Source organism: Vidua chalybeata, chromosome 1 (assembly GCF_026979565.1).
Source record: "Vidua chalybeata isolate OUT-0048 chromosome 1, bVidCha1 merged haplotype, whole genome shotgun sequence".
NCBI classification, from domain to species: Eukaryota; Metazoa; Chordata; class Aves; order Passeriformes; family Viduidae; genus Vidua; species Vidua chalybeata.
In genome coordinates, this window is record NC_071530.1 from 11,134,656 (window position 1) to 11,161,544 (window position 26,889).

The 26,889-nt window shown below is 38.0% G+C and overlaps 1 long non-coding RNA gene across 2 annotated transcripts; it reads right to left on the reverse strand.

Moving 5' to 3' along the window:
- Positions 1-1,779: 1,779 nt before the first annotated feature.
- Positions 1,780-17,469, reverse strand: LOC128800789 (uncharacterized). Of its 2 annotated transcripts, none has more exons than XR_008435050.1 (5): positions 17,191-17,469; positions 16,843-16,919; positions 6,050-6,177; positions 4,853-5,000; positions 1,780-2,092 (listed from the first exon to the last, which is right to left on the reverse strand). It is a non-coding gene; the product is annotated as an uncharacterized LOC128800789 (long non-coding RNA). The 2 variants fall into 2 exon arrangements; XR_008435047.1 differs by having other exon boundaries at positions 6,050-6,182.
- Positions 17,470-26,889: the final 9,420 nt, after the last annotated feature.

The window sequence follows — 26,889 nt, forward strand, 5'->3', positions numbered from 1 at the left end:
GGACTAAAGTGAGAGTTGGACTAAAGTGAGAGAAAGAACACAAATAACTCATTTTTAAAGCACAAATCAGATATTGAAGACCACTGTAAGGAGTCGTTTGGTCTCAGTGCATGAGCAAACACTTCACATGGCCCCTGTGGAACTTGAGCTATGTCCAGGCATTGCCTGCCTGTCACTAATCTGAGCATTTGGGCAGCTTGTCACTACACTTGGCCCCACGGTGGGCATATGTCTGTAGCACATTTAAAGTATCTTGCTGTAAGCCAGAGGTGCAAATTCCAGTCTTGTTTAGTGCATGTGTATGGACACATGCTCAGGACACATGGCTGTCAAGTATTTGACATGTGCTCAGGACATGTGGCTGTCATGGTTTACTGCTCTCAGTGGAGCTGCCAGTCATATAAATCATAACAACTTAACTTCAGTTGTCTAACCTACCTTTGAATTATATGGACAAAGACTTGGTTTTGGGGTTCCTTAAGTCTCTGGATATTTGTCTTTGCTAAGAAGTGTTCTGTGTGTGCAGGAGCTGGAGTAGGAAGCAGGTATGGAAGAAGTTCTCCCTGCTTAAAAATAAAAAGCCATAAAGCTCTGGTCTACTTTAATACTGTAGGTTTTCCTTTCTTTGCTGATATGACTGCAATTTCCATTCAAACACTTTAATTTCTTGAAGAGTTATTTCTTAGACTCAGTGCAGTTTTGTCTCTCTTAAAAGCCTACCTAGCAATTTCTCTAAACATTTTGAGCTGCCAAAGGAGTTTTTGAGTCTCTCTGCTGTTGTGCTTGTCCTCTTCTCAGTCCTTATGTATGTCATTTTACTTTTAAAATACAGTGCCCAGACATGGAAGTGTTTTGCTTGTGGTCACATTGTGCTGTTTGAAGAATTTCTTCAGATTTACATTTGTGTTTGACATCTCTGTGTGCATACAGAAATTTTATTTTCCTGCATAAATGGCCATTAGCTACTCTGGCAGAGGGCTTTCAGCTATAGCTACTCTCATTCAGTCACTATTTTCTTGATCAATGCTTTGTGTCTTTTGCACTTTCAAAGTGCATTTCTTTTTCATTATTTTTTTTTCTCTTATCTTCCTTCCTAGGTATGTCTGAACTTTGAACTGCTGCTGCAATTTTGGTTAATAATAGAAATGAGACGTGAAAATAGCACAGTGTGACCAAGTCTAGTACCTCATCTATTCAAGTTACTCTGAACAACTCATGCATCCTGCACAGATGAAATATTTTGATGCATCATGAAGAAAACTAGTATGTTTTCAGTGGAGAAAATGATGATCCTGTAGATATCAGAATGTGATGCCTAATGTAAAAAGAGTTTTATTTTCCCAGGTGCTACGTCCTGGACTACACATCAGAACAGAAATACAATCTAAAATAAATTACAAAATGTTTCTCTTTGTATGCACAAAATTTGCCAGGAGGTGTGATCTCTGCCTCACCGCTTTTACTGAGAAGGGGTGCTCATAAAACTAATCTTGTAATAAATAGATTGTGCCTGTCTCAAATCCATATAAAGGTAAAAACAGAGGGGTTGTCACATATATAATTTCTCATAAAGCATGTTCCTATACTAAAAAAGCATATACTGATCATTAAACCCCTGTCTCTTCATAAATGCATATAGAACCAAAAGCCACATCAGTAGGCAGTACCACTGAAATGTGATGTCTTTATCTTAGGACACCTATAGATAGTGACAGTGCTATTCTTTGTAGTGCCAACATTTGCTGCTAATATTTCAAAGAGGTATGATTAAGCTTTGTCTTCTGAGACATAGAAATATCTTTTATTTAGAAACATAACTCTTGTTTTTACCAGGGCTCTGCTCTGATGCAAACCAAATTGTCATCTTAGTACTAAATCCCATGCATACACCAGAAATGCACTGGGGGCTAGATCTTAAATACATTTTTGATGCTCTCTAGATTATCCTGCTGATGCTTTCTGTGATCTTCATGCACTGTGACTTGTAGTTCTTATGGCCACTATTCTTCATCAGTATAGCTGTAAGCTTATTCACACTTCCTTGCCTGTGAATTGCTGTTTCTTTTCAGTGTTGACTAAAAAAAAACTATACCTGTAACCAAAGACAGTAGAACAAAAAACATCAACACTGTTTGGATATTTAACACTCATCAAAGTTCCTGCTGATTTCAATAAAACCAAAAATGCCAAAATGTATATTCTAGATCTAGCTTTAGGCTACCTTTCTTGTCAATGGAGCATAGACAATTCTTGGGTGTTATACATGTTATAAATGTTACAGATGTGACATATTTTACTATCAATTTTAGAATAAAATGAATTGCCACCTAGCAGTGCCTATTTTTGCCCAATCAGTATACTAGGAAAAGATACAGCTACCTCAGGTACAGATCTCAAAAATTAGTCCTACACAGTATTTGCATCATGTTGTTAGACTTCATATATTCAAAGTAAGTCAAAGCACTGAATTAATCCCTTGCAGTCAAGCTACAAAAGAACCCCTGTGCAGTCCCTATATCTCCCATATATGATGCCAATCTGTTCATGTGCTTGTACCAGTGTGCCACTGAGGCAGTCTGGAGGACCAAACCATGGCATGCCACTCTGGTTTCTGGGGTGATGCAGTATGCAAATTTGCTTTTGAAAATGATGAGATCTTCTGTACAACCATTAATAATCCAGTAGAATTATGCAATAGGTTTTGGCTTTTTTTTTTTTAATATAATAAATTTAAGCTACTTCCTCCTGGTATTCTGCTTCACTACTCTTCTTGTATTGTTTGCATTTTAAGCTTTGTTAGAAGGAGGGTAAGTGTTGATGACTGACAATTTGCTACAAATACAGGCAATCTAGCTGTAAGGTGCTTAAAACTCTCATTTTGAACAGGATAAGGGTTAATTAAGTTCAGATATACCTATCAGGCATTCATTAGATAGTAGTTTATACATCACCTTGATGGGAATGTACTGATGTCCTGTATCTTTATTAACTTAATTGTCTATTCACACTCATTATTCCGATGGACTGTGGAAACTGAAAGGCTTCACTCCTGATGCTCAGCAATCCAAAGGACCAAACTTTATTACCTGTTTTTTCCCTACTGCTTAAGTTTATGCTAAAATTGGATTTCAGTGGAAGCCTAGAACATCTCCAGATATGTCCTTTAGGCTAATGCTGGACAGATACCCCTTCCAAGGACTTTCTGTCCTTGCTGATGCTTCACATGTTCTTTTAAATAAAAACACTGCCCTGTGAACAGGACATTTATTATATTAGTGTGATTATTCCATCTTTCAGTGAGTTTCCTTGTAATGGATACAGGGTTGTTCAGAGACTGATAAGTGGATATTAATCTGTTACAACATTCTGTAATAGTAAATGATAAATTCATCTAGAATAAATACCACTATATAAAGCTTCAATTATTCAATTAACAAACCTAATCTTTCCACTAACATGCTGAAAGCTTTAAGTGCAGTCTGTTCAGAGTTAGGTGGCTGCAGACTGTATGCATTGTGTATTATGTGTAATGAATTGCAGATTCTTCTTTTGAAATGTCCTTTCTGAAGGTCACCTTGATAAAATGATGGTTTCTATTATTGCCTTTTTATATTATTTTAATAAATCCTGTAAATGGGGATGAAGACTTAGTAGTACCCTTTGCCTCAAGATGTTTGTCTTTTTAAAGACATTTTTGCCATCATAGCACATGGATTGACTCTGCTGGAGTCAGTAAGAAATAGGACAGTTCCTTTAGAGTGTATGTAGTTTAGATTAAGCTATATCATATTTTAAAAGCATGAATCTCATCAGATTTTTAATAAGTATAATCCCTCAGAGATTGATGCTTTTTGTGAGGGACAGATCAAGTGGCCACCATTTTGCAAATTCTTTTAGCTTATGTCTAACTCTGTTTGCAACCTCCCAGCTCACAAATATTTTGATGAGCCAGCATTGCTATTTTTCAAGTTTGTTGGTCTATAACACACCCCTGTTTTTATCAGGAGCAAGGTTTTATTCAAGAAAAGGCAGACCTCTCCTACCTTCCTTTTTCCAATAAGAAGAGTAAATGCAGTTTTTTGTTCCAATTTAAAACCCAGAAGATACACAGACAAAACAACCCTAATGCCCCTGGGGTGTGTTATTCTCCTATCTTAAGGTAAGAATCACTTTGTCATTACGCTACCAAGAATGATGTTCTATAAAAGATATTTGTAGATTGGGCTTGCTTGGAAATTGAAAATTCCTGTTATTAACTGTTATTAGTATCATGAATATTTTAAATATAATTTTCTGCTTAACTCTATTAGGTACCTAGTGTCACTCTTTTTTTTTTTCCCTGAACACTTCTCTTTGAATCAGTACAGTGCCCTTCCAGAAGCAGCTTTCTTTTTGATGGGATGAATATGGTATCTCATATAAAACATAGGGAATTTGAAATATCAGGGTTTCTAACACTGAAGTGCATTAGAAGTTTTACAGTGATTTACATTGCTGGAGATTATTCAATGCTCTAGACAGGGCACAGCACTGAGGAAAGGGCGATTAATCAAATGCAGGGAAACTGATCCACAAAGATATTTCCTGTGCTGAAGGACTTATTGTAATAACTAAAGATTATTGTGACAGTTATTATGATGGCCATGGAGAGAATTAATTTATCCAAGCTTTAGACATAAAACCACTGATGTCTGGGCCAAGGCTCTTCAGAGGCTTTCCCAATAGTCAATAAAGAGAGACAGAAACCTTCAGGAATATTTGTTTCAGGATAGCTGTCCATTGCCAGTTCTCACCACAGATAATGGAGAAGCTTAGCCTTTACATAGCTAAAGCTGAGTAAGATAACACCCACCTCAAAACACCATTTCCTCCATGTCAGATATGACCTTTTCCTTCTCACAGACAGTTTGGTGAAAGGTTACTGATTTTAGGATTTGTAGGATCAAGTGAAGAACTGAGTGACAAAAAAACCTCAATGCTTTCTCTGATGAAACTATTACCTGGACGGAAGAGATGAAAGCAGTGGATATTGTCGACCTTGATTTTTGCAATGCTTTTGACACTATCTCTCAGAACATCCTTATAGAAAAGCTCAGGAAGTGTAGACTGGGTGAGTGGACAGTGGGGTGCATTGAGAAGTCAAGGCACAGGGTCTAGTTGGAGCCCTGTCACTAGAGGTGTCCCTGAAGATTTAATATTTGGTCCAGTGTTGTGTAACTTTTTCATCCATGTGTTGGATGCAGGGCCAGGTGCCTCCTCAGCAGGTTCACTAATGACACAAAGCTGGAAGTGGCCCCCTGGAGTGCTGGGCAGCCCTTCTGAAAGACCTCAACAGGTCAAGAGATGGGCAGAGAAGAACAGAACAGTTTGAATCTCAACCAAAGCAAATGCAGGGTCTTGGGGAAGAATAATCCCAGTACAGGCTGGGGGCTGACCTACAGGAAAGCAGCTCTGTGGAGAAGGACCTCTGGGGGTGCTGGTGGACAATGAACTGTCCATGAACCAGCAGTGCCCTGGGGCCAAGGAGGCCAATGGGATCCTGGGGTGCATGGGGAAGTGGTCAAGGGAGGTGATCCTACCCCTTTCCTTTTCCCTGGACCACTCTGGAATGCTGTGTCCAATTCTGGACTCCTCAGTACAGGAGAGATGTGGAGCTCCTGGAGCAGGTCCAGTAGAGGGCTACAAAGATGATTATGGGTCTGGAGCATCTCTTTTATGAGGAAAGGCTGACAGAGCTGGACCTGGTTCAACTCCTAGTTGTGTTGATAGTTTTGGACCACATTGGAATGAAGTTTTTTATGTATTTTACTTAAAATAAATAACAGCATATTGAAACACAATAATTTCACAGAAATTCAGTCAGACAAATAGCTGGAGGAAGTAATAGGCTAACCAGTGTCCTAGGCAGAAATTACATTTTCATTGCATATACTCAGAAGACATTTAGGTATAATTATGTGATCAGTACTGTCCCTGATTTAAATTGCTTAAGTGCCCCTTTAAAATGTGTGCAATGGGAACATATGGGTGAAATGCTGTCTCTTCTCACCTTGGGTGATTGAAACTTTGAAGAACATTTCAGTCTCGCAGCCTGTCACTGGCTGCCATTCTGCAAAAGGGTCTCTGCTGGGCTTGGATCGCGCCACCAGCGCTTTGCAAATGAAGACATTTTGGTTCCTGTTCTTGATAGGGCAGGATAAGTGAGGTTATCTCATTTGCACTTAAGATCTAGCATCAGGAAGAATGATTGACATTGGCATAAGTCTTCAAGCTGTCATTTGTGGGGAGTGTTAGTTATTGAAACAGCTGTTCTGTTATCCACATTTACTGCAGGAGGTTTTCTATGAGGGTCAGAATTATTCTGATTTCAATAGGTATCTTTATCCTCCTTGGCAATCTTTTTATAGTCAGGACATATTTTCTGGCACTTTCATGCTTCCAGTGGCATATTATATAACATAAAATGCAGACATTCTGTCCTGTCCTGTCCTATCTGAAATATTATAGAATCATCCATTAATTTTAGACATAATTTTGTACATTAGTTAATTTTACCCCCTTTACTTAAATAAAAACATCAGAATTTCTAGTTTAAATCCACTGAGCACTGTTAAATTTTATTCAATTTCTCCTTTCATACCAATGGTTAATACTTTTTGCTTTCTAGTGGTTTTGTTTTCCAGCTTCTTTCTGAATGTACAAAGTGAAAAGAATGTAATGATTATCATAGATAAACTTTCAAACTGCTTCTCAGTTCATCTGAATTTGTACTACTGTCCTAAATCAAGATCCCTTCAGAGCCAGACTACAAGGACAAACACCATGATTTACTGCTAGAACAACCAGTGTTAACTTTGTAAGAATTCCCAATGCCTTTACTGGTCAAAACTGAGGCTTTTTGACAAAAGATGACCTCACTCTGCCTTTCAGGGTAATGGAAACATTTTAAAAGCCAGAATTCTCCATTCCAAAACAAAATCCACGTACAAAACTACATTTTCAGAAGCTTTTCAGAGTATAATTTCACTTCAAAGAGCAGGATACTGAGCAGCCTCATAGTGATGTGAAACATCCATTTTTTATCAAAGGATAAATACAAGAAAAAAGATACATACCTCTATTCTTATAAAAATTAACTCAAGCAACCTGTCCTCCATCTCACCTTTTCCCTTGCACTAAGCTTTTTTGAAGAAATTTGCACTAAAGCCTTACTTCTTTTCCCCCAACAATGACTAATTCCATTGCCACAGGACATTCCTGTGGGAGAGGGAAATGAGAGTGAAGAAAGACAAATCAAGTTGTTAATGAACTGGTGAGCAACACAAAGCCAGTTCATATTTGACTGGTTTCTCTTACTAGTGATATCCGCAAATGTTTCTTGTTTTTCTGTAACCTTCTGAAAAAACACACTTCTGTAGCCAAATAACCTTACATCTCCTTATATAATTAGTGCTATTACACAGAACCTAAGCTTACACAAATGTCCCTAGTGACATGATTAACTTCAGAGATACTAGTCAGCAGGAGTCAGTCACAAAGCGTAAACTAATTAATGTTTAAGGACAAGGATAGGACAAAAGAGGTCACTCATCTGATGTGCTTTTGAGGATTGCCAACTAAAAATGGAAAGGAAGCATATCACGTCATCTTCAGGGAGTTATTTCAGCAGTTACTAGAAAATCTGTGATTGCTTTCCTTAGTCCTTCTCTCTTTTTCATTTTCTCATGATCATATATTAAGCATGGCAAAAAAAAAAAAAAAAAGGGAGGGGGGAAGTACAGATCGGAAAAGTAACTGAAATATTTATTTGGACAATTTTACCTGACCAAGAAATGCATCTAAGAAAATAAATTTATGGAAGGTAACAAATTTACAAAAGCACACTGAAGTTAGATATGTATCTGATGAGCTGGTGTTGTGTAAAAGAAGAATGAATCTGATATTTTTATCTCTTCAGATTTCTTTTCCTTTTTGTGCAGCGGAGTGGTTTTATTCTTAGGCCCAGATGCTCCATCCTAATTCTATTATCGTAAGCATTTAAATATGCTCTTATATGCTGACCTCTGTGAGAATTAAAGTAAAACATCTGCTTAATACTTTGCTGAACAAATATAGATGATTAATATATGCTTAAGTGCCCTGATGAAATGGGGGCTGTGTTAGCAATGTTCTCATTTCATACACAGGGATGGGGAGTTTGCAAATATAAAATAATGGAATTATGCTGATTTTTATTAACTAAAGATCCTGTCTAGTCTGCTTCGTTTCACCTCTGCCTCTACTAAAGAACTTCTTTTTTGCATTCATCTGTATTAATATCCTGCAGGCACCTCTGATTCACTATGCTGGACTAATTTGGTGCTCACGTCTGGGCAGGAACCTGGCAGCCCCTGGTGCCCAGCAGCAAGTCACTTACTCTTGGTCCCAGCTAGCAGTGAAAGGAGGGTAAAGTATGGAAATGGAGACAATGTGGTCAGCAGGGAGAACAGGAGGTGTGAATGGGCTGGGAGAGGAGTTGTGAAACAACAGCTGCTCAATGGGAAGGACACTGGTGAGACAAGGATGCAAATCCTGGATAAGGAGTGCAAGTGCTGGAGACTCCAAAGATGCATGGGCAGGCTGCAATCGGGACTGCTTTGAGGCAGATCCAGGCTCTAAGTCTGGCAAGGCATTAGGCAGGAGTAAGATAAATGGGAAGAGTAAAAAGGTGGAATTAATTCTTTCAGTGCTGTCTTTAAGAATTTATCAGTTTGCTACATTGCATTCAAATAGGATATCCATGTGAGAGCTCATGTCTCCTGAGCATGGTCTGAGGCAGAGAGCAGCAGAGAGGTGACACCATGCAGGGGGAGAGGGAAGCTGTGAGGGCAAGAGATCCAGTACAGAGAGATGGGAAATGAATGCTGCCAGGAGAGGGACAAGTGATCTGTGACCCAGGCCATGCTCCTTGGAGCTGGGGCAGATGTGCACCCAAGTATCTGGATTTCTTTGTGTAACTTTGAGACTAAAACAGACTAAAGAGGTAGTCCATTAAGAAGATAACTGATGATATCTATTCTTCCACTGACTTACGTGACAGATGGTAGTAAATTTAAAAATTGTATCACTTTTAGTTCCTATCATCTTAAATATTTCACATACTGATTTTTTTTCGGTGAAAAATGAGAAGAATTTCCCATTCACACATAAACAAATATGGATCAATAAAGATCCAATCATTGAAATTGCTCAGTCAAGGTTTAGAAAGATTAAAAAGAAAAAAAATAATTGAGTTTGTCAGGCCATATTAATTTGATCTCAGTGTACATATACACATGTGCAAACAGTAGTTTTTCCAGAGTCACAGTTTATACAGAGAAGCATCAATTGTTTTTCTTCTCCTTTTATGTCTCCTCTCTGAGTTGTTTTGTGGAACAAAAAGGAATTTTTATAGTGTTGTTTTGGCATTCAGTCTATATCTCCCTTTCCTCTGTAGTCTCCCTGCTGTAAGAAAATAACTATAGGCTGAATGAAATCTTTGACACAGATTTTGCTCTAAGCAAATATGACCTTATAGCTCTGTGGCTCCATCGGCTTCTGTATTTCCAAAAATAAGTAATTGGCAGGATGTTTATACAATTCTACCCATGAACTGGAATTATTCTACCTTTTCTAAGGGTAAACAGAAAAACTTTGGTCTAACAGAAAAAACTAAGAAATTCCCATTTAGTATGAGAAAGACGAGTTAACTCCTGAGTAAAGTTCTACTTCAGGTACAAAATTTGGTCTTTTTGGCAGTGTCTAAAGAGAAGAGAAATTAATAGATAATATTGTTGAAAGGTTAGTGAGCTGTAAAGATTTTTTTGACAGTCATACAAGCGTTTCTCCTCATTGAATTAGAAATGAAATCACACAACACTCTGATTTTGGGGAAAAAAGTGTCCTTTTCATCTTAAAGTAACAATACAGAGGAAGTCTGAGAATTCAGAGGAGCTGTAGGATTTCATCCTAATCCTATTTCCTTAGTACTCACCTGCTTTTTTTCCCAAGACTTTTTTTCTCAAGGGAAAAATTGATGCTACGTTAGTGTGCCCTTGAGTGTATAATTTATTGAGCAAAATTACCTCACTTTAAGCAGCAAGAATTGTCATTATTTTTTGTTCTAGTAAATAGAATAGGGTGAGGCTTCTGTCTTTCACATCTTGTTAAAACATTATCTATAGTGCACTGCCTCATTACTTGAAGCCCAAACCTCTCTACATGAGAGCAGCTGCAGGAAGACACACTCCCTGGGACAGATCGTTAGAGTAGCTTTAATCCTTTAGAACAATTTTTCAATACTGTTTACACCAGGGATTTCCTTGTACAAATCCTCTTTACACAAGACAAGAATAACACAGGAAGAAACTATTTGTCTCTGATCTCTCAAAAGAAAGAGAGCAAGTTTAAGTCCTCAGGGGGCTTTCTATCACTTAAACTAACCAGGAGGGGATTAATCAAAGATATATTTGCCACGTGATGTACAGCCAGCTTCAAAGGTGCAATCACACTGATCAGCGTACAACAGAGCAGCACTCACAGCATCTTGTGTTTTAAGCTGAGGTAGCAGAGACTGAAATGCCCAGTTTGTTTCATCACTCCTTCTTTCCCATCAAAACAACCACAGGCTACTGTGATGCACTGGAATCCAAAGCACATGGGTCAGGTGTTTGCATGGAACTCATGCACTGTGATGAGGAGCGAGCACTGAACCCTCTGTACTGATTTTATGTGCCATTTCCTTGCAAGCAAATCGAATCTCATTTCACATAGCCCTTTAAAAAATGTTTTGTATGCAAACAAGTTTTCTCCATTTATGGAAGCTTGATTATCCCTGCATAACTCCATTTTTGCCAATGCCTACCTATGTTATTTCTGTCCTACCATGTCAGCAGACAACTGGAATACTGTAGTGGTGAAGTAACTGTATTGCCATCAAAGAGAAAAACGAGCAAACTTTCAAATAAAAGTCCTGTATACGTTGTAAATAGAATAAGAGATGGAAAGTTTATTAATAAACTTCAAGAAATATTTCTCAGTGAAATATTTCAAATACTTTTTTTTACAAATTTCAATTTAAAAAATCTATTTTATTAAAATATTTTTAGTTTTATAATTTTGTTGAAGCTGATTAGCTTTCATTATATTTACATTTGAAGAAAATATATGCATTGCAAAAATGTTCCTCTCATGAAACACTTGTCCATTTTCATCAGTTACCTGCTCATAAATCCCAGCTTTTTCCAAATCTGGTTGCAATTTTTTAAATTAATAGCCTTGCCATTAAAACCTCTAGAGAAAAAAAATGTCTTCAAAATATTCTAGTGTCTTCTAGTTGATGTATATAATTTTTTTGGAATCAGGGAAGGATTTTTGCAGAGACAGAAAGTGTGGCCTTCATTACAGGGCAACAATATGCCAGTAACTACAAGATTTAGTTGGGTCCTATGGACAGATAAAATCTCTGATCTATATAATTAAGAAAAGAGGCTTTTCCATTAGTGTCTTGTAGCCTAGCCATGGCACTTTGTATCAGGCCATAGATAGCAAATCCACCCTTTTGTAATGCAGTGAATGTTTAGTTATTTATACAGAGAGAAACATACAAAGAGATGCAAGGAAAGCTCCCATCCCTACTAAGTGACCTAGTTAGCTGGATTGTTGGCTGTATTCCATCTCTCTTTGCTTCTTGGGGTTTTTTTTTCCCTTATTGAAAAACTTCAGAATATTCTGATTTTATGCCAGTATTCTACAAAATCAAATGTTAAGAAGAGAAAATTTTTCAGCTGAGTGGAGTTGCTTTTATATAGATAATAAAGTTATTTCTAAACTCTCAGAAGAATAAAAAGGTGAAGCTGAGAATAGCATCACCAAGTTATTTTTATACTTTTGCTAAAAATGATACCATTTCCTCTCTTTGAGATGTGTCCACTTCCTCTAATGCTGGTCTTCTAAGGTGGCAGAACAAACCTGAATAGAGCAACAGTTCCAGCTCAGGTTGCCATTTCCCTCGAGATATCATTGCTTTTTTCTGCCTCAAAGGATATTAATTGCCCAAGCAGCTAGGAAGACATGAGAGGAAGAATACAAAGGCAAAGGCAGTGCTTGTTATTTAGGCTTATTCTGATTCTCTTTGTAATAAGTCTGACATTCCTCAGTAGGCCACATCAATTTTGGGTTCTCCACAGAGCTTCTCATCCCATCTTCTCTATGTCCCGTCTCTTGCTACCCCTTTACTTCTTGGGAAACTCCCCCTTTAAGCTGTGTTTCTCTGTGACAATAGGAAGAAAATGACTAGTTGTGAAGGAAGGATAACTTATTTTTTTCTGCCTCTTAAGGATGCCTTTGTGAAGCGGAGCTGGTCTCTGCCATCTCCCTGTTCTCTGTGGCTGCTGAGCCAAACAGTGGAACAGGAATAAAATCAACTGAGCTATGTCTGAATAGAAGAAAGGAGCTGTTCAAGACCCCAGCAGAGTTAAACCCTTCGGAAAACCTGGAGAACAACTGGAGGAAGTTTAAAAGGAACTACAAGGAATGGACAGCAACTAGAAGGGAAGACAGAAGGCAGCCTGGTTTCTGACAGTAGGTGGTTTTGAACTACTTGATTTTTAAATGGTTTTCAGTAACTCAAGCAGAGAGGCCAACTCTGAAAGTGAAGTAAAAAATTCAAGGAGTACTTTACACTTCACATAAAAATGAATCATCAGAACAATTGCTAGACAGAAAAAGGAGGTTTGCAAGAATTGTGGAGGAATTTGTACAACTTCAAGCTATATGAAGATATCTTTCAGTTTTGGATTTAACTTGGTGCTTAACATCTGACTAAATTATGAGACCATCTAGGGCAAAGCACTCAGAAAGAGGCTACTAAAAGATTCAGAGCTCACCATTGACAAAAGAATCTTTTCCAGGCCAAAGAAATTGTCTGCTAAAGCCCCTGAGCCATGGTGTTTGCACATGTTTGAGTTGATGGAAGATCTGAAGCACTGCAAGAATGGATACCTCAGGCATGAAGACATGCTGAATAGTTCACAATTAAGAGTACAGTGATGGCTCACAGGAGATGGAAGACTCCAGAAATTACTCTGGTGAATTATCTCAGTATGTAAGAGTTTTTAAGTGACAACAGGAGCTTAAACAAAGGAGATAATGGTAAAAATTGTCAGTTCTGAAGAACCCTTTCCAAAAAAATCAACACTGGCACAAAGTGAGGTAAATGCACTGTAAATTTAAATTAATACGGAAAATATATAGATTTAGCTTCTAACAGAACTTTGTAAGTCAAAACATTGAAAGAAACAAAGTCATACCAAGCACCTGAAAGTAAATGGATGGAGTTCAGTTTTTAGAACTGAATTAGTCTAAATTTAGACAAATAATCAAAGTCTAAATGGAGTACAGATGTCTTCTCACTGTAAAAGGCTTTCCTAATCTGTAGACTCATGTAAAGTCAGATCTTGAAATTCTCCTGCTCTCTCTTACTTCCTCTGACTGTGAATGGAGCTTTAGGTGGCTAGACACTTTACACAGATCTTTCTTTGAAGTTTTGGAAGTGGAATCACATGGAATGAATCTGGGTACAAAAAATGTGGAAAACAATAGATTGAAAAATATATATTTACTTTCTTCTTCACTATTAAGAAAAGAAAATCCAGTGCAGGTGAGAAAAAGGCAGGGTTCAATCAGATGGAAATCCCAAATCTTTAAAGAAGACTACAAGATGCCCTCTGGTTGTAGGACAACTGTCAATAGAACTTCAGAAGCTATCCATCTTCTAAATTTGAATCTTGAATGGATATATTTTTCTGAAGATTGTATAAGTAGAATTGAAATGAAAAAAAAAACCCACATTGGTCAGCTCTTGAACAGAGCTCTAGAGCTAAATTATGTAAAATGGGCATGCTCTTCACTCTGAAATGACAGATGTTTTTTGTGTTATGGTTGATACCAGACCATTTTTCTATGTTTCATATATCTGCTGCCATCTAAGATTAATGAGGCTGTATGCTGGTCAGAAAAATGCTGATTTCTGTGCTTCAAAAATATCTAAAAGAGATTACAGAGCTCTAATTTTACTGCTAAAACAGACAGATTTTTTTTTCTTTTAAAATTCAAGCTCTGTGTCATTTGGCTAAAGCATGCTGCAGTCAGTTCAAGAGCTGAAGTATCTACCTACTCAAGAAAGAAAATTTTCACCTTTCTAAGATGAATTGAATGGTTGAAGACAACATTTTACACAGAGAATAGATCTATGAACACAGCATTGCTGGGACAAGATGTTTCAAGGCCATGTTTTCAGTCTGAACTGTATTTAAATATTATGCAGGACTTTTGAAAAAGTAATTCCAAAGGGATATGTAAAAGTCATTCCAAAGGGATTAACAGGAAAAATACACACATTGCATAAGGATTGCAAAATGAAGGAAAGCACAGAAATGTTTTATACTGATCTCACGTGAATAACAGCATTAAAGGCAAAGTTAAACCTCTTTTTTTGGCAAAACACATTGGTTAAATTAAGCAAAAATACAAGGCCAGAAGAATGGAAATGTCTGGTCTCGGAATAAGACAAGCAGACCTGCTTACTTTGCACTTGAGAAAATACACTAACAAACAAACTTTTGCCTGTTGCTCTCCCTTCCCCAGGACTGTATTCCTGGAAAATTAAACTGCTATGTTCATGCAATTCAATATTATTTGACGGATGTGATAATCTGGCATAGCAATGTCAGTGGAATTACAAACATGAAGCAGTTTGCATGAAAATTATGGTTTCAGATATTTTGTCCCTTGTCTTTATTGTCCAGAACCTTAGAAACTGGTTACAGAACAGTGAGGACACAACCAAAACATTTTATTAAAAAGCAGTCAGGTCTGATCTGTCAATTTGCAAAACAGCAGGAAGGAATTATGGGCTGGCCCTAAAAATCCTAGGAAATTATGCATCTTAAAGGAATACATTCCCTCAAATTGACCTGTTTGTGTTCTTGCCTATTTTAATGGTTGGAATACCAGTAAAACCTCAGTTAGAAATTAATTTGTTACCATTTTCAGGTTTTGAAGGCCATGTCATCCAGACCACACAGAGGACCGATTGCTATGGGGAACATGGAAAATAGGAAGTAGTTTCGTTGTTTGTGGTATCACTTGCCATGGCTTTTAATGAATTTTGTCAGAAATATTGTCAACTATTTTATATTGGGACATATATTTATGTCTCAAAACAGATAACCACACAGCCTAGTTTACTAGGTAAAAACCAAAGTTATTCCTACAATTTTAATCCATTTTAAGTAAAAATTAACAGTCTGCCAAATGGCAAAAGCAGACTTTATCCTACTTGGCCAGTTATCCAGATAAGTGATGTGTGCCATGTGTACCTATATGTATTTAGGACTTTAGAATAAGCTTGTTCACTCCCTCCATTTTGTCTGACTGAGTACAAGTTCTGTCAAAAAATATGGTAATATATAAACTATATGCCCTTGTGTGTTGTATGCTGTTTTCATATTAAACAGATGTGAAAGGAAAATAAATCCTATACACATGCCTGGAAAAATAAAAGGTGGGAAAGCCACATCCCAAAACTGGAGAGTTGTGCTTCAAAATTGCCCTGGAGATAGAGGATGGCCCTCAGGCTGCGAGCAGTAAATGACAACAGACTGGAATGCAATCCACAGCCCACAAGCTGGATTTGAATTTGAGCTTCTGAGTTTGCAACTATATTACTAACTACCCTGCTAACAACCCACAGAGACCACATGGACCTATAATTAACTGCAAATCCCTGTATTTGTGCATTTCCAAGGTGTGATTGATAATACAAGTTTATACGTGTGTGCACACACTTATCTAGATGTATACAAACAGTAATGATGTTTATTAGAAGATGGGACCATTTCTGAAGTTCCATGGAGTGTTTATAAAAAGATACCTCTCTCATGATTTCTTGTTCCCTCCTTGAGAGACCACATGGAGTATTAACTAGGCAAAAGTAGTGGTACACAGGGAACATAGGTTTTGTTTCACATGCTTCTGGGGTGAATTTGCACAATTCTGAGCGAGCTGTGTATTTGCATATGTAGGCAGGGGGGAATAGCAATGGCTTTCAGCACAGCTAGGTCTGGATGTGGGCAGCTGCTCAAAAAGTGTGAGGGAGCAACATGGATGTGTGTCCTCAACCTTACTCATAGGAGAACAAGACAATTAAAACACTTGTAAGATACCAAAAATACCTCCAGGGAGCCACGCTGCTGCCTTGTGGGCCATGTCCTGTCTGTGCAGCTGCTGAATTCAGACAGCTGATCCTCACACTGATCAGTTATAGGGAATTATAGGGAATGAATCATTCCCTGGAGTGTTTGTATTTTCAGATGAACCAAAGGGAAAATTCAGGGAGATTGTGCTCCTGACTTAAGGCCTTTTGTTAAGTGTTATTGGGTAAGGTGAGTATGGGCTCAAATGAATTTAGTAAAATAGAGAACTCAGTCAGCTCTCAGTTATGCAGCCCTGCAATTTGGCCACTGGCTGAATTTTAAAAAATGCATCTGCAACCTTTTCTCCTTATGAAACCCTATAAGAAAGACTGGAGTGAAAGAGCTCATTTCTAATACACTGGTTCTAGTGATTTTTGAAATGAAAGACTATATAATGAATTGCACAGTAGGCTGAGTTTATATAAGAGCATATGCATTGCAATGGATGCCAGGTGCTGTTTGGCACCTAAGACTACATTTAGTCTACAATCTAAGCTGTAAAGATTTTATATGAAAAAAAAAAAAAAAAAAAAAAAAAAGAAGGGAATAGAAGAAAACCTCATTTTACCCTTTCCTCTAGCTGGCCACACTGTGTCTTGGCAAAGCTCTGTGCTAGGCCTTGGTAGAAAGAGCAATTCCATGTATCTGTCATAAAGGAATGATGCCACAGACTGATTACAGTGAAAATGAAAGAACTTTTCTTAATGCTGCATTCCCGCATGAATACACTCACTGTGGCTTTGTTTCTCCAGACAAGCAAGCACAGATTTGTCCCACCCTGTTGCATCCCGGAGTTTGGGCTTAGATTAGGGTTTTTAATTTATGTTAAAATAAGACAAGTGCTGTAATCCCACGTTTCCCCCGTGTTGTTCCCCCCGCGGTTTCTGCCCCCATGTTGCCCGCTGCCGGCTCTTACCCCTGTGCCGCTCCTGTAACCACCCTGCCGTCCGGCCCCGGGAAACCCCGTGCTGGCCGCCCCGAGCCACACGGTCCCGCTCAGCCCGCTCTGGCTCGGTGCCCGCCCCTGCGGGGTTCTCTGGTTGGTCGCTGTTGATGACGTCACCGCCACGGCAGCCGCCCCTATTGGCCGGCAGGCCGTGGATCCTCTCGCCCCGCCCCTCTATAAAGCCCTATCCCGCCGGCAGTCAGGCGCCATTTGCTCCCATGCGAGTGCCGGGAGTGGTCGCGTCTTTCCATCGAACCGCGCCACGTGACCAATAAACCGTTCCTGCCAAGCACGGAGTAAATGGACAAATTCCTTCCTCTTTGCCGGGTCCCTAGCGCACGGTAACAGAGACTGGCCGGCCCACGCGCCCGAGACACGGAGCCGTGTCCGGGAACCCGCGGCAGCAAACCCCGGCAGCACGTGGAAGCTACGCCACAGCCGGGCTCCCAAGAGCCGCGTGCAGCCGGGGAGAGCAAAAACCCACGCCGCACCACCCAAGGTAGAACCTCATACAATGGGCAAGGCTCACCACATCCATATTCCTTGGGCAATACAACTTCCTGACCAAGAATCTCTCCTGTCTCCTTTTGCTAAGAAGAGAACTTGGTTTGTAACACACATGCAGTGCAGATGACTGGAGATTGGTGTCACAGAGTGAAAGAGGTGCTGAACCCATCTGACAGTATAGATGCACGCTGTGAAATCAGTGAGATTTTGTTACATTTCTTTTTCCAAATATAAACTCCACAGATTTTCATTTTCAGAAGTGTTCATTTTTTTTCATAGCTGTAATAGCAGCAGTATGAATCTGTGCATTCATTACCTACATAGAGCAGCTTGACTTTTTTACAGTGACTCATTGGAGCCTGAGGTCACTGAGTGGGAAGGTTTCAAAGACCTGGTAAGGAAGCACAGTCCCTGTCAGGAATTTTTGATATAGGTTATCTCTACCTTGTGCAGCTGAGCTACTGACAAAGTGATTTCACAGGAGATCTTTATATATATTTAAAAGGTGATTCACTCAGCCTTGGAGGAAACACACATTGAAGGCAGTTGACTGCAACACTGGAAAAATCACTTTATGGTACTAAATACTTTTTTCGTAACTGACAGAATCATTATTTTTTGTGTGCACTGTAGTTCCTTTGTGCCATATAAGCACTCATTATCGTATACTTACTAAGGTTAAAATCTCTGCTGGATGACACAGGGGAGCTTGAGCAGCAGGGTAACAATTAGAGGACCTCAAAAGGTTTTGTGGTTTCATCTGGATAAATGCAGATGGATTTGAAGGTGGTTCAGCTAAAATGTCTCTCCCTCTTCAACCTCTCCTGTTTTTCCTTTCTTCCTTTCTCACTTTCTTTTTCTCTGTAAGCCAAAATGATTTGGTTTCAGAATCAGGCAGCAATCTAACAATTCCAGATTTTTACGTGCTGTGTTGCCAACTTTTTAACTTCAATTTAATAGTTCACTGGTAGAACCCACATGTCTTGATGTTTTATTTCTGTTTCATATCCAGATAGATTCATTTTTCTCTAGCTATAATAGAAGCAGTATGAATCATTACCTTCCTACCAGCAACCTGACTTTGGAAGTGGAAGGTTTTCACTTTTGGTTCATATCTGCTTTGAAATCAATGAATGATCCAAACTGCTTCTCTCTCTCTCTTTTTTTTTTTTTTTTTTTTTTTTTAAAGGACATCAGTGACTTGGAGACAAAGATATTAAGGAAAATTCACTGACAATGATTTTACTGAAGGACTTTAATTCATGGTGTATGAAACACTACATGGTGATCATGGTGATATTTTAATACTGTTGAATCTCTGGGTGTCATTATGCATTGTTCTTGCTGAACTCTACTGGTGTTGTGGGTTCCATTTGTAATGTTTGGTTTTTTGCAAAACTGTATAACTCAGTTTTACCAATCATCCAGATGGACAAAGATGCAACTTTCAAATTGTCAGGCTCATGTCTTCTGCAGCTCACTTGACAAAAAATGTCAGGTCTTTGGGCTATCGCTTCTCTGTCATATTGAGTCAGAAATCATGGGCATAGACATTTCTAAATTTCTGTGTTTGGAGTTCAGCTGCTTACCCTGAACCTGTAGGTGTAGAGTTGTCTGGAACAGTAGTCTGCTGGTTTTAATTTTTCATTAAAAATGTGGCAGAGGTGAGAAGGTGTTGTTTCAAACTGAAGTGAAACTAAATGCCAACTTTGCAAATCCTTGTATGTTGTATTGACCCTCTCTTCATACCATTTATTTAAATAAACAATATAAACCTTAACTAAAAGTCTCATCCAATCTTAACTTCAGCTAATCCAGTGATTGAAAACCAGAACAGATCACCTTCAAATGAGTTATCATTACATTTATTTGGAAAACACTTTTTGTTGTACAGATATTTTTGTCTAGGAAGATGGATATTCTATACTAGCATAAGACACCTTTCTACTAAACATGAAAATTGAATGGGAAACAGTTTTACATTGTAGTTACACTGGCACAGCTATTTAAAATCCTTTTTCTCAGACAGCTTTCCAAGCTCCCTTTGAAAAACTAAATCATGTTCCCCCAAGCAGATACTGCTATTTGATAAGACTTATTTTATTTCTGTATAAAACTGGCTCCTAACAGTTGGATGATGCAATGCTAACTTAGCCTATTTGTCAGAACATAGAAATACATGTATGGTCTATACTGGACAAACTATTAAAAAGGCAGAGGACACCACAACAAGAGCAATATCTTTAAAGATAAAATTGGGAACAGCGTGATAAAATGTGCTTATTCCACCTGCAGCTGTTAAGATTTTTTTCACCTTCCAGCTTGGTTTCCCCATTCTCACTATCACTGTGCCACACAGCAGTGCTATGGCAAGGTGCTGCAAGGGACTCAGGTTAGTGGTGTGTCTGAGCACTCTGTTTCTTGTGCTGCCAAGAGTCAAGTCAAGGTTTGAAGTGTGGTCATTGTTAACCTTAAAATAAAAAATCTGTTGATGATGTTCGACAGATTCAAGAATCTCAGTTCAAGAGTGTCATTTCTCTTAAATGTCATGGGACCTTTTCCAAAGAGCTCTTCAAATTGAGTGGCCATTAATTAGATTCCTGTTTCTGACATTATGTGTGAAACATTGATAGATTCATAAATCTGCATGTGAGATGGCTTCTTCCTCTGAGAAACTGTTGTGACATTTATGGTTAATCTGGGCTGCTTTTTGATGTCATGGTTAAAATCAAATATTCACCTGGTCATGAGGACTGTTGGTCTCACTGGTGGAGTTAAGGAACAGTGGAGATGCTGTATGCTTTATACACCTTTGTGTAGTGTCTGTCTGAATAACCTCTCCAGTCTTGCTTTATGAGGGCTACAGTAGGATGCAAACAGTGTTAAAATAGATTTTTTAATAATAAATGAAAACTGGAATTGCATGCATGGCATATAGAATTTGTTGCCATTTGTTCCTTACCTGAAAATAAAAGTTGTCTGTTTCTGTCACGGCTGAGGAGCTCAATTCCTTGTGGCTGTAGTTTTAGTTGAAGGGTTCACATAGAGCCTTTTCATTTGAGAGTGACATAACCCTCAGTTCATCATTACTGTGTGGATGTACTGGCAGAGCTGTGTTGCCTCCACACTTTGGTAAAGCAAAGCTTACTTTGACCTGTCTGAGGATTGTCTGTGTTGGGTTCCCCAGCAGCAGCTTCATTCTCAGGGTTCTGCATTAAGACACTGCAATTTGTTGAAGTGGTTCAAAAAATGAAAGAACTCGATTTTTGTACAGTTGACTGAGCTCCCTGAGGTTCTTCAAAAACACCTGCCACAAGGTGTCTGTACCTCTCTTTGCCCAAAGCTGCAGTCTTCTAAACAAGGACAGTAAAATAAATCTGTGGCTCTGCACAGAGAAAAAGTTGCAGTCTGTAGAAGCAGGAGATTCAATTTATTCAACAGCAGAATCTAACTCACTACAAGATGAGCTGAGGCAGAAGAGCTACACAAACAAAATTCCTCCACTGCTTTCCAAAAGATGCTACAACCTCTGAGAACAGGGGAGAACTGGATCTGGAAAGATGATCCAGAAATTGAGATGCAGCATGCTCAGAGATGTATGTTATCCTTTTTGTCTGTCTACAGTGATAAAACATCTTTGCAGAGGTAAAAAACCCCCAAATCCTTAATGCAGAGCTTCAAAAGCATGAGGACAAATGTGGAGAATAATCTAGAAAGTAGATTTTCCCTGGATTATTTTTAAAGATTGCAATAAATAAACTGTCCACCATATCAATCCACAGACTATATAGGTGTAGAAGGAATTTTATACATTTTATTGATGATCATTTTGTCCCAGTCACATATGCGCATATCCTGAATGAACAAGAGTATAACTGAAGATTCAAGATGTCACCTAGATTAACTCCCAATTTGAACAGCAGAGAACTTGCCTATGACTCTGAGAGCAGGAGCTATCTAGATTGTTATCTAGAAGTCTGGCTTCCTGTCATGTGCTAGTCTACGTTTGCTACATTTTAGCAAACTAAAATCCTGATTATCTAATGGTGACTCCAAGGTTGCCAAGAGAAGCTGTGGATGCCCATTCCTGTCAGTCTTCAAGGTCAGGTTGGATAGGGCTTGGAATAGCCTGGTCTAGTGAAAGGTGTCCCTTTACATGGCAAGGGAACTCAAACAAGATGACCTTTAAAGTTCCTTCCAACCCAAACCATTCTATGGTTCAATGACTCTATGATTTTATGGTTCTACATATACTTGAAACAGTAAACAGAAATCAAGCACTAGTGACTAAAACATAAATATTCAGATAGAATTAATGAGAGATGGTAACAGTTTTGATTATGCTATTAGTTACTAAGAAGAGGTTGAAGGCATATTCTGTTTGTGTAGTAAGTATCTTATCTTATTCTAAGATACAAAGCAGGTAATGGAGTAATATCCATCTTAAATCACTTTCAGTGAAATAAACTTAATCCAGTTTTTGCTTGGGGGTGAGGGGGCAAAAGACAGCTCCCCTAAACACAACCCTGTATGTTTTTCTTTTCTACTAACATGCTATTGTTGTATTGGAAGAAAAATTATTTGGAAAAGTTTTATTTTAATTAATGCAATTATTTTTATTTGCTATAGAATAGGAAAGACAGTGCTAATAATTCCATACTTTATAGAGTGAAAATTCATTTTACTCCCATGAAATGTGATATATCAGTGTTAACCAGTAGACTTGCTGATATTCACAATTAAGTCTTGACTCTTTTGTTTTGGTATGATTTGTGACAATTTAAAATTTAGCTTTGTGGGGGTTTCTTTGGTTTGCTTGTTTTGTTTTGATTTGTTTGTTGTTTTTTCTTCCTGGGGGGTCATGAATAAGGAGATAACAGAGAACCAGATTCATCACTGTTCTAACATCTTGAAGGGTCATAGCAACTTAGCCAAAACAGAATACTTTAAGGAATGGCTCATGATTTCCTAAAAAAATCTTTTTTAAAAAAAGAATTGGAACTGCAGTGTGTTAATTCTTGGTGTAATGACCTGGGAAACGCCCTGTGATGGTGTCAGGAAAAACTACAGGGAGAGAAATGCCCTCCTACCTAATATTTCCACCAAAAAGCTTATTCTTGCCTTCTTTGAGAAGATTAATGCTCCCTAAGGCCATCTTTTTAGGGGTGTCTCCTCCTTTCTCTAAAGCCCTACCAAGATAAACTTTGGGAAATGGTCTTGCACCTTGAGGAGATGGAGGTGCAAAGACATGAGTTGCAGTTTCTTTGGTAGCTATTTGGGTTTGGCTTTAAGAACCCTTCATGATACCCAAGGGCAGCCACATGACAGAATCTCTCCCAGAAGAGAACTTTTAAAATTCTTATTTTATTAAGAATTCCTATCTGGAGTTCCTCTGCACTTTTTCATACTGGAGTCCTCTCAGATTTCTACTGACCTATTTTCAGCTTATGAATTACTTGCAAATCCCTTTGAAATTAATTATTTATCTTCAAGGACCTTAGGTTTGTCTGTTACCTGATATTTTCTTTCAACTGGTATGTTTTCACCAAAAAAAAAAGCTTTATTTGCAATGACAAGCAGAGTTTTACAGAACTCACTGTATTGCCATGGGAACGAATGAGTTCCTTCTGAATCATCATGGCCAAACTAACGCAGATGAAATAGGAACAAGCCCTAACCTTTGCCCATTCTTCAAACATACGTCAAAACTGATACGGTCTGAATGTTCAAAAAATTGAGAAGGTCTCTGGGATACATAGGTGGATTTCTAAAGCTATTTATATTATTGGAAAAGCAAAGAGGCACCTGCTGATTTATCTGTACCCTTTCACACTTAAACACTTGGAAAATATGTGGCTTTCAGGCTGCAAAGAATAATTAACAACTTACTGAACAAGCTGTGAAGAAAGGATGTTCTTTTAGAAAATTGTTCTAAATTTCCTTTCATATTTCCAATACATTTTTATATTTCCAATACATTTTTATATTTCTAATTAAAAAAAAATTATCACTGTCACAAAAATGCATTTTCCTCATTATCTGTAGCTCCATTAGAATCTGAGATTTCTGGAAATTTTTTGGTGCTTATTTTACCATTTAGATTTTAGCAAAAGAGAAAAATGTTGAAAAGTTTCTATGGGAGACCGTATAAACAAAAAAGGAGGGGAATCAACTAAATATATTTCATGTCATTTATGACTTAAACAAGAAAAATTGAAATAAAAATGGTCCAATTTTTGAAAACAAATATTAAAATTAAAAGAATTTTTTTTCCTTTATGTTTCCTGACATCTTCAAAAGTAAAAATGTTCATCTTTAGTGTTTGGAAATTAAAAATTTGTTATTTTATGACCAAATATATTTTTCAATATGAAGATTTTGGTATGCCTTCCTTATGATAGATTTTTTTCCCTAATTTTATTGAGTTTTGTACCTTACCTGAAAGGATTCATTCTCCATCAATCAGGAAAGCAACTCTATAATCAAACCTACAGTAAATTGTAGTCTTAATTTCTGTATTCACTAATACAGAGCTTGAAAATATTCAACACAGATAACAGAAAATCTGAAGATTTCTGGCCTGCACAAGCAGGTTTGGGGACTTGAAGGAATCTGGTTCCACAGTGGGAGTGTGGATGAGGTGGGGTCATGAATGAAGCACAGCTAGGTTCTGCATCCATGCAATTGCTTCATGAATCCTGCATGGTGGCAGGAATTCAGTCTTTGAGTCTTTTTGTTGGTGCTCTAATGGATTTTGTATTTAAGCAAAATGTAAGGAAACTGATCTTAATATTTCTATGGCCTGTTCTAGCAGTGCATGTACATTGAAAAAAAAAAAAAAGTAAAATTCATTACAATTAACACACGCTTGCAAAGGATTGGTTGGTCATATAATTAAAAGTAACTTTGTAATAATAAATATTCCTGTACTAAGGGTGGTTTTAACAAAATTTTTAATAATTTTTAATATCTCAGGCTAAAACCTGCTTTTTTGTATATATAGGTATTTTACCTCCCATGAGAGATAGAACAACCAAGTCAGAAGACAGTGGGAAATACAGAGCATAGGCACGAATTTGAAAAATGCTGGTGGTGCTCACAATTTGCTCATCAGTTTCTTGCTTAAAGACTAGTCAAAATTCAGAGACTTGGCTTCAATGATTTACTCAGAATACAGCTCTTCAGCCCACTATTGGAGTACATGTCTAAGGGCATGGAGGAGTGCATAAGAGTTTAATTCAATACCCTTGGCTGGGGATACCCTGAGTTTAGTCCCCTAATCTCAGAAATGTTTTTCAGTTTGGCCAGTATAATTTATTATTAAATTAATTCAGCATACAGTGGAAACCAGCAATTCCCCCTTATGACGTAAGGTACAGAAATTATACAGAAGCTGAGCTGTGTTGCCTGAACTTGTCTGTGAGAAATCCAATCCTATGTGGATTTATTAGGCACGTGCAGAAAATTAAAGTCTTGCTGTGAATTGAAGAGAGAGATGTCTGGCTTCTGAGATCTAAGATTGTGTGCAAGGAGCAAATTAGTCTAGTCCAGGACATAGCTGGACCTGCTCAGAAGGGAAATTATTGGTGCAAAAGGAATATGATGATCAAAAAAGGAGAGTGAATTTAGGTAGCAGTCAAGGTCTTTCCTCTTTCCTTACTTCCTTCCTCTCTTCCCTTGATCATTTTTGTGGGTCTTTGTTGGACTCTCTTCAGGATGTCTATGCCTCTTTCCCAGAACTGAACACAATAGGTGTGGCATCACTAGTCCAGAACAGAGGGAAAGGACCATCTCCCTCAACCTGCTGGCAATATTTCGTGTAATAACCCTGGATATGTTTAGCCTTCTTTGTGGAGAGGGTGCATTGCTACATTGCTGTCTTATGTTCAGCCTGCTATCCACAAGGACCCCCAGGTTCTAGTAATTTTGCTTCTAACTGCACTCAGCCTCTTGGTTTGGAATTGCCAGGTTTTGGAGCACCACTTTTTTTCTGTGTTGTTTTTTCTATGGTATTTTGTATTTTGCTGTGCTCTGATTTTTCAGACTTCTCTTGGCCATGCTTCTCATTTGCATAATAAGCATGGCTAAGCAAGCAAGCAACAGCCAGGTGCACTGCAGGTCAGTTAAGAACATGGACCTGAACAAATCCAACACATACTAAACAGTTGGAGCAGCACCTTACACTATTTACTGCAACTGGGGTATCCAAGTTATTAATGAAAATATCTACAAAAAGGAATGAACACAGCTTTATCAAACAGAGATTCTTTGTAAATATGCCAGAGAGTAACTGCCCCTAACTCTCATCCATCCACTACATTAGATCTCAAGGAGCATTGAATATGTCCATGTCACAACTGTCTTTAGGAACAAAGGATGACTAGCAACAGGATCATTTATATATTTTCTGCTTCTCAGTCTATACATTCACTCAGTGATCCAATTGAAAGAGAGAACACCATCCACTTCCTCTTGCAGCCACTTCTGAGGTAGTTCTTTTGGGCTGGAACCTGAACTGGATCCTGTCTCCATGAAGAAAATGACTAGCCAAAACACTTTGATATTGCTATTTACCTCAGAAGAAACAGACTTGCCATTGCTTTATTCTCAGAGAATTGAAGCAAAACTTAAGTAGTCATCTCTTCTGGCAGAGTTAGAAGTGGTGGCCCATGGACTTTAAAGGGGAACCTTGAAGACTGCCTCCAGGAAGCATTAATTCTTTAACCAGAGCTGGAATATTCTAAGTGTTTTCTAGTGGGATGTAGTGTAGTGAGAGAAAACTTTTAATTTGAAGCTGACTGGGAGCTTGGCCAGGCAGAGAAGGTAAGCAGGAGAACTGGCTGTAACCAAGTTCCCACCCAATTTCTTTACTTTAATAGTTTATTTCCCCTTACATCATAGAAATGTAATTATATATGAAGTCTGTTATGAAGCAAGGTATTCAGAAATAATTAATCTTGGGTCAATACAAGATGTTTATTTTTATAAAAGAGGTGTAGTTTGATTTTGGCTTTTTTTATAGTTTGTTCTTTTTTAATTTATAAAGGAAGGAAAAAGTATAGAGTTTTAAAAGAAATCTTGCCAACTTCAATGTTATTTTAAATGGTTTATGGTTTTTTTTCTGTATGCTTGCTTCAATAATAACATTCCTTTGACTTATTT